This window comes from Oryctolagus cuniculus, chromosome 6, assembly GCF_051225735.1.
Source record: "Oryctolagus cuniculus isolate XC-2025 breed Fujian yellow rabbit chromosome 6, ASM5122573v1, whole genome shotgun sequence".
Classification (NCBI taxonomy): Eukaryota; Metazoa; Chordata; class Mammalia; order Lagomorpha; family Leporidae; genus Oryctolagus; species Oryctolagus cuniculus.
Genome location: NC_142872.1, coordinates 45302407 through 45313818, shown reverse-complemented (window position 1 = coordinate 45313818; position 11412 = coordinate 45302407). Strand labels below are relative to the sequence as shown.

The 11412-nt window shown below is 43.2% G+C and overlaps 1 pseudogene; it reads left to right on the top strand.

The window, feature by feature from the left end:
• Window positions 1-3075: 3075 nt before the first annotated feature.
• On the top strand, window positions 3076-5138 carry LOC100349904 (DNA-(apurinic or apyrimidinic site) endonuclease 2 pseudogene; annotated as a pseudogene).
• The last annotated feature ends 6274 nt before the right edge of the window (window positions 5139-11412 follow it).

Genomic DNA, 11412 nt, shown 5'->3' with positions numbered 1-11412 from the left:
TATACCGCCATCTTTGGATTTCCTAAGATTCTTTTTTAAAGATTTATCTATTTATTTGAAAGGCATAATAACACAGAGAGATGGAGAGATACAAAAAAAAAAGAGGAAGGGAAAGGGAGAGAGGTAAAAACAGAGAGAGAGAGAGAGAGAGAGAGAGAGAGAGAGAGAGAGAGAAAGAGAGAGAGAGAGAAAGAGAGAAAGAAAGAGAAAGAAAGAGAAAGAGAAAGAGAAAGAGAGAAAAAGGGAAAGGGAAAGGGAAAGGGAAAGGGAAAGAGAAAGAGAGACAACCTCTTCCACCTGCTGGTTTACTTCCCAAAAGGCCACATCAGAAGGGGCTGCCCCATGCTTAGACCCCAGAGCCTGGAATTCTATTCAGGTCTCCCATGTGGGTGATAGAGTCCCAAGTATTTGGGCCATCTTTCTCAGCTTTCCCAGTGCATTAGCAGAGAGCTGGATCAGATCAGAAGCATCTGGGACTCTGACACTCATAGGGGATGCTACTGTCATAGATGGTGGATTAATCAAATATACAACAAAAACAGACCATATTGTTGACTTTTAAGGGGGTTTGTGTGTGTGTGTGTGTTTTAGATAACAGACCAATATGAAATACAGATGTTTTATGTAAATATTTCTTTCAATCTGTCACTTGTCTTTTCATTCTCTTGAATGTGTCTTTCACCAAGCAAATGATTTTAATTTTAATTAAGTCCTACTTATCAGTTATTTCTTTCATGAATTACATCTTAATGTAATACATGAAAACTCAGTGCTACACTGAAAGTCATCTAGATTCTTTGCTATGTTATCCTTTGGGTCTTTGGGGATACTGAATTTTACATGTAAGCCCATACATCCATTTTGTATTAATTTCTATGATAAGTATAAGTTTGTTAAGGGGACCTGTTTTGGCAGGAGGTGGATTTCTGGTTGTCCCAGCACCATCTGTTGAAAAGACCAGCCTTCTCCATTGAATGGCCTTTGTTCCTTTGTCAGAAATCATTTGAGTGCATCTGTGTGAGCCTGTTCTGCTCTTTCTAGTTTCCTCCACCGATCTATTTGTCTATCTTTTTGTCAGTACCACACTGTCTTGATTACTGCAGCTTTTGTAGTAAATCTTGAGGTCTGATAGCTTCAGTTCTCTGATTTTGTTCTTCTCTTCCAATATTGTGTTGGCTATCCCAGATCTTTTGCCTCTCCATATAAACTGGAGGTGGAGCAGAGGGGAATTGAACCAGTGCCCTTATGGACAGGTGGCATTGCAAGCAGTGGCTTAACTTGCTATGCCACAATGCTGACCCTTTTTAAGATTCTTTTCTTAAAATAAGATTTTTAAAAAAATTTATTTGAAAGGCAGAGTTATAGGGGGTCAGAGGAGAGACAGAGATCCATCCATTGGTTCACTCTCTGAATAGCTACAATGCCTGGGGCTGGGCCAGGCTGAAATCAGGAACCAGGAACTGCATCCTGATCTTTTACATGGGTGGCAGAATCCAAGTACTTGGTCCATACTCCATTTACTTCCCAGGAACATTAACGGGGAACTGGAATGGAAATGGAGTATCTGGTATTCTAATCAGTAGTCGTATGGGATGCCTGTGTTGCCGACAGCATCTTAACCTGCATGCTGCAACACCAGCACCAGATTATAAGACTCTGGATCCTACTTAATCCTCGCTTCTTAGCAGGCAGTCTCTTTATTGAGGAACACAGCATGGGACTGTGTGGCTGTGTGGGCTCACATTCCACTGAGCTCTGCCAACATCACTCTGGTGAAGTGGAATTTTGACACTCACTGCCTCATTTTAGATAAGAGGGTGGAAGTCCAACTTTTTTTTTGATCCCAACTTTCCCATTTCCAGCGGCAGTAGAGCACTATGTAGCACTGCCTCTACACATGGATTAAGGTCAGTTCTCAGCAACGTCTTGCTGCCACCAAGGGTTAGATGTTAGAGGGAAGCAAAGTTCTGATTAGTCCCTGCTCTAATATAGTAAATACTGAGTGTGTATGTGAAAGCTCAGCAGCCATTGGACTCTGCTAATATCAGGGGATGGAGGAGAGAGACAGTATCCAGTAACTCCTACTGCTTCTGCTTCTATGTACATCCTGCTGTTTGATGAGTTGCAGTTTAGCTCACCAGGAATTGGTCCTGCTCATGTGAAGTTGGTGGAAGGTGATAGGAGTGTTAATCCTGCTTCCTACTGTCTTTGCTGCAAATTAGAGTGGAGACTCAGATATCCACACACTTGGGGTGGTGGTGGTGGTGGTGTGAAACTTGGTGGTGACTAGTCCCACTTCATAGTGCCTTGTGAAAACTTACTGCTGGATGGGAGTGGGGGGCTGGTTTGCTGATGGACTGCTGATGCTGCTTTTGCATGGGAATTTGATTGCTAATGATTAGCTCTGCCTGCTGCCACTGGGCAGGGAATCAGCACAAGCAGCACAATTCCACGAGGGGACGCTGATTTCCATAACTTCCTTCTGCTTGACAGTAGACTGCCTGCCTGCTTCTTTTGGACTATAGGATGAAGTCAACGTACAACTCATTCCACTAGGGATTTTAGGTGCAGGAGGGAAGATCTGGGAGGAATGAGATTATTCCATGTTAAAAGTCCAGGGCTAACATTTTAAAAGATCTTTAGTCAAAGGAAAGTGACACAGGAGATCTTGTGGAGCAAATTCTTGCTACTAGTAGGAACATGAGTAAGTAAGATTTGTAGAGGAGTGTTGTGCAGCATGCACCCAGACATCCCAAGTTAGCCAGTTATTTTCCTTCTAAGCAACTCTCTTAAGGAATCTCATCATGGTTATACATAAAGATTTGGGGGTGAAGATACTTTTCAAGGTAATGATCAATTACTCTTTCTACTTAAGTGCTATTTTAATTGATTTAATTCCTTGACTAAAACATGAATACATTTCTCCTTGTAAAAGTTGCAAACAATACAGAAAAATAGAGAAAGTACTTAAAAATCTGTCTCATCAGCATAGGAGGTGGTTAGCAGTCTACGCCCCAACAGCAAGTCACCCACCTGTGCCTTGGCATAGGGTGGCCAACCTGTTGGTTTTCTAATATGTTGTACATGGTGAGCTGGAATACCCATGGGACCTGGAACCCCCGACAAGGGGATGTACATCAGGAACCCAGCAAACTGTGTCACTGTGTCCTTGTTATCCATTTTGGGTGAGCTGGCTGTGGAAATGGCTTGTCTCCAAGAGACCAAAATGACCAGGGATGAGCTGACAGAGTCCCTGGCTCTCATTGAGGGCTATACCTCTTATTTCAGCTTCATTGGGAACCATAGTGGCTATTCTGGCATAATCACCTTCTGTCCACACAGTGCTACCCCAGTGGCTACTGAAGAAGGCCTGAGTGGCCTATTTGCCACTAGGAATGGTGATGTGGGTTGCTATGGAAACATGGATACGTTCACTCAAGAGGAGCTCTGGGCTCTGAATAGTGAAAGCTAGGCCCTCCTCACACAACATAATGTTCATACTTCAGAGGGAAGTATGAACCAGAGGACCTTGCTTCTAATCTGTGTTTTTTGCCCCAGGTGGATCCTGGGAAGCCTGAGTGATTGACCTTTAAGATGTAATTCTACTGCTTGCTACAGATCTGAGCATAAGCCCTGCTGGCCACTGGCAGCCATGTGATCATTCCGGGTGACCTGAATACAGCCTGCCACCCCATTGACCACTGGGATGCTATCAACATGGAACACTTTGAAGAAGACCCAGGACACAAATGGATGGATGGTCCTTTGGTAACCTGGGGGGTGTCAGACTAAGTCCCATAGAGCATCTTTTATTTTTAGCTCCTGCTGCTTTCTACAAAAGCAGGAGTGGGTTTTCACCTGCTGTTCAGTGGTCAGGAGTGCCTGTCATCTCATCAAAGGTTCTTGGATTAACTATGTGCTGGGGGACAGGACTCTTCACAGACACCTTCCAGAGCTCCTTCCTCTTGCCTGAGCTGATGACCTCCAACCACTGCCCTGTGGGTGCAGTCTTCAATGTGTCCGTGTACCCACAAAACAGCATGCCACTGTGTACCTGCCTCCTCCCTGAGTTTGCAAGCACTCGGCTTAAGATCCTCTAGTTCCCTACTAGGAAAGTTCTGTGTTGGAACAGCTGGCACTGCAGCTCAGCAATCAAACTCGGGTACTGGCACACCAGAACAAGACCAGTATCCACTCAGCCGGGCCTTGACCAAGTCAGCTTGGCTCCAGCAGAGGCCAGAAGAACCCAAGGAGATATTTTCAACCCTCCTCTAGCCATCCCCAAACCTCTCCTGACTCGGAGCCACCTCACCTACCACTGGCAGGCACCCTGTTGATGCCAAAGACTCCAGAAGAGGAGCTGATAGCCAAAGTGGTAGAGGGATAGGCTAAGGCTTCAGAGGTCAAAGATGTCAAGGAAGTATGGACCTTGTTCTGGAATTTTGTGCACGGTGGGAGGGCCCTTACTCATGACCCTCTGTGGGGGTCATAGGGAGCCATGTGTCTTATGTACCATGAAGAAGCCAGGATTCAACCTTCTACATGTGCGCCAGGTCATGGGTCCTCCCACAGACCCCTCTTCCTACTGCAACTTCTTCCTCTGGAGAAGGACCCGCTGAACAGTCCAAGGCACAGGGGTGTATGGCAAGGTCACACATCACAGGATCTGAGGCCAGTGTCCCTCCTAAGCTGCTGGAGCTATCTCTTCCTCCCTCATGGCCATCTTTCTTCCCTTCCTCCTCCTCTTCCTCCCCTAAGGCCTCCTCTTCTTCTTCCTCCCTCTCTCTTATTCCTGCCACATTCCTCCCTTGTTGGTGAGCTTCTTGTGCATCAATGCTGTGACCCAATTACCCTACCCACTTTTCACCTTCCTGTGAGAAGGGCGTGGGAGCCACCTGCTCCAGAAAGTTGCAATTTGAAACTCCTTCTGTCCTTGCTGAGCAATGTATATTTGTGTATAAATAAAGTCTGTGTCTTTATTTCAGTGTAGTAACAAGGATTATCTTGATTATCTGTCCATGACTCCACTCACTCATTGTGTAAAGAATTTGTTGTATACATTCATGTTCCTTTGTTCATAATCACATGTTCATAATAATCATCCATAAGTATATTTTATACATACTGTTTTTCAACTTGTTCTTTTCTAGTAACAATAGATCTGTTATTTTTAATTTTGCGAATACAAGGCTACCTCTTTCCTATTTGCATTTCCTATCATTAAATTTATTTTATATTTATCTTTGTATTTTAAATATTTTATATTTTAAATATTATATATTTTATATTTATTTCAATATTTTATATAATGGAATATTTCAAGAATTCTAATGATTCTAGCCAGTAATCATCAATGATTCTTAATATCACAAGAAGGAGTCAAATAGACATTATTTGTTTCCTGATAAAAAGTCAAGTCCCCAGTTCTGCCAAAAAAAACCCAAACATGAATTTTATCAGGGTGGTAAATTATGATCAGTTTAGTGGGAATACAGGGGGAAGAGGAGCATGTTAATTAAGTGTTGGTACATAATCAGCAAAATCTAGACAAGGGGAATTCCTATGAGACAGCTAACTTGGTTTTTCAACAAAAATTGAAAAGGAAAAGAGAGATGGTGAGGAATCCTTAGATGAAAAGAGCTTTGAAACTCATATTGCAGGGCTGGTGCTGTGGTGTAGTGGGCAAAGCCGCTGCCTGCAGTGCTGGCATCCCATATGGGTGCCAGTTTAAGTCCTGGCTGCTCCACTTCTGATCCAGCTCTCTGCTATGGCCTGGGAAGGCAGTGGAAGATGTCCCAAGTCCTTGTACCCCCGCATCCCTCTGAGAGATCCAGAAGAAGCTCCTGGCTCCTGGTTTCAGATTGGCGCAGCTCCAGCCATTAGGGCCATCTGGGGAATGAACCAGTGGGTGGAAGACCTCTCTCTCTCCCTCTGCCTCTCCTTCTCTCTCTGTGTAACTCTGACTTTCAAGTAAATAAAATACACATTTTTTTAAAAAACTCATATTGCAGTGTTCTAATTTTACTTTTTCTTGATGTAGACAAATCACAAAACTCAAAATGTTTACAAGGCCTATAGAAAAATTTAAGCACTTACTGCTCATTTGATTCTGTTAAGGAGTTATTGTTGGATGACTTTTAAATATTTATTTTTATTTGACAGACATAGAGACAGAAGGGTTGAGGGCGGGGAGAGAGAGCGAGACAGAGAGAGAGAGTCACTTTCCAAATATCTGCAACAGCCAGGGCTGGGCCAGCCTGAACCTGGGAGCTGAGAACTCAATCTAATTCCCTCCATAATGGGTGGCAGGGACCCAGTTCCTTGAATTGTCACCAGCTGCCTCCCAGAGTGCATGCACATCAGCAGGAATCTGGAATTGGGAGCAAAGGCAAGACTGGAACCTAGGCACTCCAGTATGGGGTACAGACTTTTACTTCTAGGTCAAACACTCACCACTAAATTTTAGTATAATAATTATATTGTGGTTATGTTAAAAAAGACCTCTCCCCAAGTGCTTGGGCCCCTACACCCACATGGGAGACCAAGAGTAGGCACCTGGCTCCTGGCTTCGGATCAGCATAGCTCTGCCTGTTGAGGCCATTTGCGGGGTGAACCAACGGAAGGAAGACCTTTCTCTCTGTCTGTCTTTCTCACTGTCTATAATTCTACCTGTCAAATAAATAAATACCTCTCATCCTTTAGAGACACATACTAAAGTATTTATGAATGAATGATAGGAAGTGCAGAATTTGTTCTGAATAATATGAAGGTGAGGAAATGGGAGGTGATATTGAGAAAGCAACATTGACCATGTATTAATGAGAGCTGAGCTTTGGTAATGGGGTAAAGGAAGTTCACTATTTCAAAATTTATTTACTTATTTGGAAGGCAGCATGATGAAGAGATAGTGAGAGACAGATATCTTTCATTGGCTGTTCCACTCCGCAAATGTCATCAACAGCCAGGGTTGGTCCAGGCTGAAGTTATGAGCGAGGAATTCCATCCGGGTCCCCTGTGTGGGTGGCAGGAACCCAAGTAGTTGGGCCATGATCCACTGCCTCCCAGCCGCATTCATATGAAGCTGCATGGGAATAGCAGAGTAGTTGGGAGTTAAACCAGGCACTCCAAATTGGGAGGCAGGCATTGCAGACCATAGCTTAACCTGCTGTCCCACAATGCCTATCCTCAAAGGGAGTTCATTTAGTATTGCATTGACTTTTGTGTTTGAGATTTTCTGTACAAAGGAACCAAAATATTTTTTAAGCATATATAAAGTAGAAGGCCTTGAAAAGAGCCCATATTTGCCCATCATCTAGATTTAATTAGCCAGATTTAAGCTTAGTAACAGTTACTAAGTGTCCTTCTCTTACTCATTTTCCCTGCAGTTTTAAAGCAAATATTGGACATTGTTAGGGACCAGGATACTTCTTTTTTTAAGATTTATTTATTTATTTGAAAGTCAGAGTTACGCACAGAAAGAGAGGCAGAGGCAGAGCGAGAGAGAGCGAGAGAGAGAAAGTCTTCCATTCTTCTATCTGCTGGTCCACTTCCCAATTGGCTGCAATGGCTGGAGCTGTGTGGGTCCGAAGCCAGGAGCCAGGAACTTCTGGGTCTCCCAAATGAGTGCAAGGGCCCAAGGATTTGGGCCATCTTCCACTGCTTTCCCAGGCCATAGCCGAGAGCTGGATAGGAAGTGGAGCAGCCGGGTCTCGAACTGGTGTCCATATGGAATGGCAGAACTGCAGGAGGCCGTCTAACCCATAGCGCTGGCCCCTAGGAGACTTCCTAAGATGATGGCCATTTGTTGTTTAAGTGCTGCTGTATGTAACATGTATGGATGCATTTCAACGTAATTGCCACTGTTGCACCTCACAAAACCAGTGGCAGCTCTTCAATACTAGTCCATATTTGAATGCCACTGTTTCCCCTCCTCATCCCCAAGTATTCTTTTAAAATTGATTAATCCAAATCAATATCCAAACAAGACCTATACATTACATTTTCTTACGATGTTTTTAGTATTTTTTCTCACTTAGAACAGTGACACCCACCCTCCTTGTCTGCTTACCAGCAACTTGCTGAACATGCTAGCTGACTAGTTCTGTAAAATGTCCCATGTTGTGTACTCTTCAGAAGGTTTCATTTCCTGTATCGTGAAAGTTAGAGCTAAATATGTGATTAGATTTGATTTGATATTTTTGGAAAAAGTACTTCTTAAGTGCTGTTATTAACATGTTGTTCCTAAAAGCAAAAAATTCCTTCACTGGGAAATCTATCTGGTAAGGGAGACTTATTCAAATAAATTATCACATATTCATAGAGTATGCCACTAATCATGAAGACATTAAAATATGCAATAGAAGAAGGTTTAAATTAAAAATGTAAGAATTTGCTACATGTTCATGGTGCAGTAAATGGAAAAAGCTGGTTAGAAAGCATAAACATGAGTATGCATGATTATGAATGACAGGTTCAGCATCATAACACGCTGCTAGTGGTGGGATCAGAAGCTTTTGCCCTTTTCTCTTTGGAGGAAATAAAAAAAGAGAGCTATGTAATGATGATGCACTACTTTGTCATAGTACTAATATGAAACCGATGGAAATTATCTTTGAAAAGCATGCCCAGAAGTATAAAGATTGGGTGAAGCCAGGTCCTGCAGGTTCCTCTGCTCCTCCAGCCCACCCTCTCTGAAGAAGGAGTGCACGGAGAAGTCAAGCCAGAGGTGATGGACTCCAGGGCTCTCTTACCTTAGCTGTCCAAAAACTATGAAGAGGGCCTGACAAGACCCGTTAGAAACAAAACGCACAGTCATGTAAGAAGTAGGGTTGGCACCAGCAGTGTGGCAGAGGTATTAACCTAGCATTCCATGTCAGAGTGCCGGTTCTAGGATTCCAGTCCTGGATGCTCTGTATCCTGTGAGCTTCCTGGGCGTGCTCTTGGGGAAACCTGGGAAGACGGCCCAGTGCTTCAGCCTGGCCACCCATGCGGGAGGCGTGGATGGAGTTTCTGACTCCTGGCTTCGGTCTGGCCCAGTCCTGGCTGTTGTGGCCAATTAGGGAATGAACCGGTGGATTGAAGATATTTCTCTGACTGTCTCTTTGTTTCACTCTGCCTTTCAAGTACAAATAAATCTTTTAAAAAGAAACAAAAAGAAGTAGGGTTTCTAACGATTCATTTTCCACCTAGAGGTTCAGGGAGCCGTGTTATGAGTCCCTCATCCCATGACTGAGACACGCTGGACAGTCACCCTAGACACAGTCCGGAGAGCGTCATGTGGTCAGCCTGCCCTCATGTCCACAATGAGGGGTACCAGAGGCCAGCCAGGCTGCAGCTGTGAGAGGAGGACCTGATGTCTGGCCCCCTGCCACTTCTTCCCAGGCTTCCTTCTTTGGTGGCCCCCACATTTACCACTTCCTCCTCCTTGATCCTCCCCTGTCCTCTCATTGATTCTTGTGTGCATTTCTTCTGCAGACAGCTTTCTCTCTGGGACAGGGCTGGCTGGTGACCGGGCATTAGGGCTCCAGGAGACGGAGCTCCAGAGTCTGCTTCTGCAGCTGACTAGCAGGCAACCCCAGGCTACTAACGGACAATTTGCAGCCTCAGCTTCTCTAGTGTTGCTGGAAATGCAACATTTCCAAATATTTAACATCTGATGGATGTTTTGCAAGGTTACTAATGGCAGGATTTGGGGTGGAAGCTGGGAAAATTTTCTTCTATAATTTCCAACTGAGTATTCAGTATGGAACAGTATTAAAATAACTTAGCAGATATATATTTTCCCCTGAACTTTTATGTAGAATTCAACACAGCTAAAAGAAATCAGGGGAACAGATAAAATTTATTCCTTATTCTCCTTGCTTATACCCAGACAGACCCCTTTTATCAAAGGAAATTTTCATTAGCTGAGTAGTTTCTAAGGTTATTTCTTTGTATTTTGCTTTGTTGTAAAACAAGTTCATTCAAGAACAACACCTTACATTTTGATAGATCTTTATATTTTGCAGTATATCTTCACATACTTTGATAGTTTTTTTTAAAAGTTCTGTTGCATAGTTTAAACAATAGTCATATTGTGATATAATTTCCACATCAGAAAATTCACCCATTTCAGACATACATCAGAACGACAAGTGCTCACAGTTGTGTGACCACCACATTCAAGATACAGAATGTTTCCAGGCTCCAATTAGTTCCTGTGTCCTCATTGCTCCCTCCATCTTGGACAGCCATTGTTCTGCATTCTGTCATTATAGTTTTCAAATTTCATGCAAATGGCATGTTACAGCATGCAGGCTTTTATAGATTTTCCATCTGCCTTAATGTTTGTGAGATTTATCTATTGCATGCTTAAGTAGTTTGTCCTTTTTATTGCTAAGTAGCATGTTGTATGGATACTTGGGTTATCTCTAGTTTTTGCCTAGTTAGGATACTGCTGCTATGAACATTAATATACAAGTCTTTGTGTGGGTGTCTAGTCACTTGTGTTGAGTTAACCTACACTGAAGAGTGGATTTGCAGGTTCTCCTGGCTGTTTGTGGGAGGCTGTCTGAGTCCTCATAAAGGCTCTGTGCTCCAGAAAGGCAGCTATTCCTGTTTATAGGGAAGGAAACTGAGGCTCAAGGACAATTGGTGACTTGCTTGGACTTTTCTGCTCTTGCACTTTGGACGGACTAAGACCAGGACCAGTTCTCCTGTGTTCACTTGCCTTCCCCGCTCCCGTTTTCTCCCCTTGTAAGACTTTGGCTTTACTACAAGAACATAATTATGATACAAAATTAGGAAATATAAGGATACAGAAGAAAGGGGCACCCCAAATTACCTGCTTTCTTGCCTGGAGGAGAAAATTGTTAACATTTTTGATGTCACTTCAGGTATATGTCTCTGCTTGTGTGTACTTCATCCTACAAGAATGGGTCAAGGCTGTATACAACTTTTCTATCCTGGTTGTCACACTCAGTCACAGAGACTGTTTTTCTCACTTCTGTCCTGGAGACCTTTACTCATCCACAGATGCACACTTATAGCAATGAACATGTTCTTTTTAAATGGTTGCTGATGCTTCTTCGATGACCCAGTGTAATTCTTCATTTTTGACATGTGAAATTTATATTATTTTCAATTTATTTCAATATTAACACTAGCCTTGTATCTGTTCTTATGAATTTACTTGTATTTCCACATCTCTGTAAGCCGTGTTTCTGTAGTTAGAGATGACCATTTGATTCGGAGCTTTGCCAGTCTTGAAAATCATGATGTTGGTCTCGTATTCAGGTACCGTGGAAATGCTGGTGAGGCGACTGGACAAGGAGTGCAGCTGGAGGACTGGGACTCAGCATGGTGAAGAAACATGCTTATTACGCAAGGCACTCAGGTGAAGCATTTTGCCTGTTGGCTTCAATATATTCTTAT